The sequence below is a fragment of the Schistocerca piceifrons genome, chromosome 2 (assembly GCF_021461385.2).
Source record: "Schistocerca piceifrons isolate TAMUIC-IGC-003096 chromosome 2, iqSchPice1.1, whole genome shotgun sequence".
Taxonomy (NCBI): domain Eukaryota; kingdom Metazoa; phylum Arthropoda; class Insecta; order Orthoptera; family Acrididae; genus Schistocerca; species Schistocerca piceifrons.
In genome coordinates, this window is record NC_060139.1 from 822,870,967 (window position 1) to 822,876,392 (window position 5,426).

Below are 5,426 nucleotides of genomic sequence, written 5' to 3' on the forward strand. Positions count from 1 at the left end.
CTATTCGTCTTCTATTGGATGTCCCTGTAGTTGTTACAATTTTCCGAGGTCCCAATCCCCTAATTTCGTACATTTCTGAAATTTCTGCAGTTTTCGTCAGCAGTTGATGTCAATGCATACTATCAGAATCCACATCTGGACCTGTAAATGTATTGCAGCCTAAAATCTCGTTTCTAAATCTCTCTTATCTTTATATAATATGTCTGATACCTTCCACCTCCATTTCCCATTCGCAGACACAACTGTTTTTCATGAATCTTATATAGAGATGTAAAACAACCGTAGGCTACCGTCGACTACCTTAAGTAAGCGTAACCTAAGGTAGTTTTCCTAATAGCCTTGGTCAGTTAAGATCGTAATAGCGTTACATGTACGTTAGGTACCGGGTCATCAGGAAGTCAGTATAAATTTGAAAACTGAATAAATCACGGAATAATGTAGATAGAGAGGTACAAGTTGACACACATGCTTGGAATGACATGGGGTTTTATTAGAACCAAAAAAAAATACAAAAGTTCGAAAAACGTCCAACAGATGGCGCTTCATCTGATCAGAATAGCAATAATTAGCATAACAAAGTAAGAAAAAGCAAAGATGATGTTCTTTATAGGAAATGCTCAATATGTCCACCATCATTCCTCAACAGTAGCTGTAGTCGAGGAATAATGTTGTGAACAGCACTGTAAAGCATGTCCAGAGTTATGGAGAGGCATTGGCATCGGATGTTGTCTTTCAGCATCCCTAGAGATGTCGGTCGATCACGATACACTTGCGACTTCAGGTAACCCCAAAGCCAATAATCGCACGGACTGAGGTCTGGGAACCTGGGAGGCCAAGCATGTCGAAAGTGGCAGCTGGGCACACGATCATCACCAAACGACGCGGGCAAGAGATCTTTCACGCGTCTAGAAAAATGGGGTGGAGCGCCATCCTGCATAAACCTCGTACGTTCCAGCAGTGTTTATCAGCCAGGCTGGGGATGATGCGACTCTGTAACATATCGGCGTATCTCTCACCCGTCACGTTAGCAGTTACAAAACCAGAATCACGCATTTCCTCGAAGAAAAAAGGCCCGATAACGGTAGATGTGGCAAATCCAACCCATACCGTGACTTTCTCGTCGTGCAATGGAGTTTCCACGACAGTTCTAGGACATTACGTAGCCCAAATTCTGCAGCTGTGGGCGTTGACAAACCCTCGGAGCGCGAAATGAGCTTCGTAGGTCCACAACACATTACTCAACCAATCGTCATCTTCCGCCATCTTTTGAAACGCCCACACCGCAAATGGCCTCCGCTTCACTAAATCGCCAGGTAACAGTTCATTATGCCGATGGATTTGTACGGATAGCATCGGAGGGTACGCCTAAGCGCCAACCAAACAGTAGTGTACGGAATGCCGGTGCGACTCGCGACTGCACCCGTTCGAATCCCCTTCCTATGGAGATAGGATCGTAACGCTGAACAAGCACATTCCACATTCTGATAATACAGCTTCACTAACAGCGCCTTTTCAGGTAACTTCAACATGCTGCGACTGCTGGCGCATCTGATTCTCTCTCTCATAACAGCTCCTTTTATACATGATTGTCATGCGCAGTCACTGACGTGTTGCTGTCCAGCGCCATCTGTCGGACATTGTTTTGTCCAATAAAACCCCATGTTATTCCAAGCATTTGTGTCAATTTTTACCTCTCTACATACATTATTCCGTGGTTTATTAAGTTTTCAAATTTATACTGATTTTTTGATCACCCAGTATGTTGCAAACCTGTGAGACGTTACCTCATTTCGACCACTTTGTTTGCTTATGCGAGGAGTGCCTAGCTAGATTCCGCGAGAACGCGGAAGCAGTGACCGTCTAGAAACTGAGTGAGAGTATATAAGGGGCCGCGTAACGTACGAGACATTCGCATCTCCGGTGGTAATTCGTTTAAATCCCGCCCTTCGATTGTGCTATTACGGTACCAATCGAAGTGATAGGTGTTACAGGTGCCAGCCAGCCCGTCTACGTACAGCAGTCCAGCCAGCATCGGTCCTCGCCAGCAGCCAGCAGCGGTTCCTGCCAGCAGCCAGCAGCGGTTTCTGCCAGCAGCCTGCAGCCAGCGTCCAGCAGCCAGCAGCGGTTCCTGCCAGCAGCCAGCAGCCAGCAGCCTGCAGCCAGCAGCCAGCTGCCTGCAGCCAGCGTCCGGCGGCCAGCCGCGGTTCCTGCCAGCGTCCAGCAGCGTTTCCTGCCAGCAGCCAGCGTCCAACAGCGCTCCCAGCCAGCAGCCAGCGTCCGGCAGCGGTCCCAGCCAGCAGCCAGCAGCCAGCGTCCAGCTGCGGTCCCAGCCAGCGTCCAGCAGCAGCAGCAGCAGCAGCAATAGCGTCCCCACCGGCCGGCCAGCCAGGTCGCCTCCACTGCCAGCAGAAGCAGAGTGGGGCTTCGGTCCCAGTCTCCTACATAGTTTCTCCGTCCCTTCTCCTCTGTGTTTCTAGTCACCTTCTTTGTCCTGTCCTGTGCTTTTCCCCTTCTCGTAATGTCGACCCCACCACCGCCACTACTGCCACCACCACTGCCATCATATACACCTCCCCTCCGCCGCCGCCACAACTATCATGTGGTGTGCCGCATCACTCCCCCCTCAGTCCAGCCCCCCACTCCTCACCCTCCCATCTCCCTCACTATTTGTCGCCCCATCCCCAGTTCCTCCCTCCCATGCCTCCTCTGATCCCTTCCCTCCACTCCCTCCCTTTCCTCCTTCCGTTTCTGCGGCCCCCACTAGGGTGGTCGCCCGGAGGGCTACGGCCCGCGCTCCACTCTCCCCTTCATCTACATCGTCATTGTCTTCACCGTCGCCTTCGCCATCGCGCTCACCATCCCTGGCGTCGCCTCCAGAACTGGGTCCTGCCACTCCCCGCCACCTTCCAGTCGCTCCCATCCCCCACACCTCCTCCATTGCCATCAAGCACCCCAGTGGCACTCCAGCCTCCTCTACTCCCAAAAAGGCTCCGCCTCGTCCCCCTTCCCCCACCCATGATGCCATGGATGTCTCCCCGCCTGTTTCTGCCCCCTCCTCCTCCTCCTCCACCCCCTCCTACTACCGCTACCTCCTCTCCCGTCCTGATCCCTCCCTTCTTGAAGCCCGGAACCTCACCCTCTTCCTTCGCCAGAATTTTCCTGGTGCCCCCATCTCCCTCCTCACCTGCCGGCCGTTGTGGCCGTGCAGTTCTAAGCGCTTCAGTTTGGAACCGTGTGATCACTACAGTCGCAGGTTCGAATCCTGCCTTGGGCATTGATGTGTGTGTTGCCCTTAGGTTGGTTAGGTTTAAGTAGTTCTAAGTTCTAGGGGACTGATGACCTCAGATGTTAAGTCCCATAGTGCTCAGAGCCATTTGAACCATTTGAACCCCCCTCACTCCTCGCCGTGATTTGGTGCTCATCTCCTCTGCCAGCCCTACCCTCCACACAGACCTCCTTTCCCGCATCCCTGTCACCCGCTTTGGCCATAAAGCCTCCCTCACCCCTGCTCCTTCCCCACCTCTCTCCCACCAACCCCAACCCCCACGTCACCCGCTGACACTCACCACCATGATCACTCAGCTTAGTCCGACGATCACGCAGGAGAAGATGTTGGCGGAGCTTCAGGTCCATCCCCATCTGGAGGTGCATGCAGTTCGTCGCATACACAATGCTGCCGGCCCCACCTGCCTTATGCGGGTCTTTTCCGAGCACGCCCCCTCCATAGACCATCTCCTGAAGGAGGGTGCCCTCCTTCTTAACCAACGTTATAAAGTTGACCCCTCCCGTTCCCCTCCTCAATCCCTCCACTGCCAAAGGTGTTTGTGGTATAATGCACACCCAACATCTGAGTGCCACGAGGCCCCCACCTGCCCGCACTGTAGGCAAGCCCACTTTTTACGGCAGTGCCCCAATCTCCAGTCCCCCCCCCCTTCCTGTAATACCTGTAACCTCCCTCATCCTACCTACTCCCAGAAATGTAAGGCCTGACCCCCTCCTACCACTCCTGAACTCACCGTTCCTGTCCGTCCTCTGGACGCCCCCACCCCTCCCGGCAATTCCCTTTGCCCACCCCCTACCGCTGAGGACATCATCCAATTCCTCACCATTGTCCTTCAGAATTTTCATCCTTTTCAGCGCCCGCACACCCTCCAACAGATCTCCCTCGCCGCCCGTTCCGTTTTCCAACTCAAAATGTACGCCACCTACTCCAACAACCAGGCCCATTTCACCTTCTCCCGTCTTTTGTCACCCTCATTTAAATCCCCGTCATGGCGTGACAGCTCCGTATCCTTTTCAACAACATCCGCTCCCTTCCCGCCAACAAGAACCTCTTCCTGCACACCCTTGCCACCCACCGTGTGGATACCTTCATCCAACCGCACCACACGGTCCACACTTCGCCCTACCTCCTCCCCCCTTCCAAGTGCGCGTGGCGGAGTTGCCATTGGGCACCACCGCCAGATCTCCATTTGGCTCCAACCTCTCCTTCCTGATCCCACCGAACACCTGATCCTTAGTCTCTTCATCCCCGGCCTTACCGTTACCTGCACCACCATCTATGTCCGCCCTAACGCCCCTGTTCCCTTCGACTTCCTCTCCCACATTGACTATACCTTCTCCTCCTAGTTGATTGCCGCCGACCTCAACATCCATAGTCGTTCCGCGCCCAGTTTCGGCAGTGGCATCGGTTCCTCTCCTCCCTTCAAGGCGACCCCATCCCCATCCCCCAGCACACCCATCCCGAATCCAACTCCACTCCCGATGTTATCCTTTCCTCCCCCAACCTCCTTGGCGCATAACGGTGGATGTCCTGGAGCCTATTCGTAGCAACCATCTCCCGTTTCAGACGGTTGTCGCCCCCGCCGTGACCCTCGTCATGACCCTCCCCCTAAGTACATCCATGACTATTCCGGTGCCAACTGGAATGCCTACCGGGATACCCGTTCCACCCAGCTCGATAGCCACTCCTTCACCTACCACCGCCCTGACGATGTAACCCATGCTGCCTCCTTTCTCCAGCAGACATTGTCTGAGGCCATGGAGGCCCACGTCCCTACTGTCGCCATCCACCCCCACCGTTCTACCTTACCCCCACAGGCCGTCCTCCTCCTCTGTGAATCCCACCATCTATACCGTGCCTTCCTCCGCACGCATGACCCGGACACACTCCGACGCCACTGGCAACTCCAGCAACACATTCGTAATTTGCTCGCGGCTAAGAAACGCCGGGACTGGCGACAGACATGCACCCGTTTAAATGCTGCCCTACCTATCAACTCTTCCAAGTTCTGGTCAGCCTTCCGTCGCCTTACCGGAACTAACCCCTCCCCCTACTATCCTCTTCACCATGATAATCAACCCTTCCCTGACTCCCTTAGTAAGGCAAATCACTTTGCCTCTTACCTCTCCCATGTCTTTTCCAT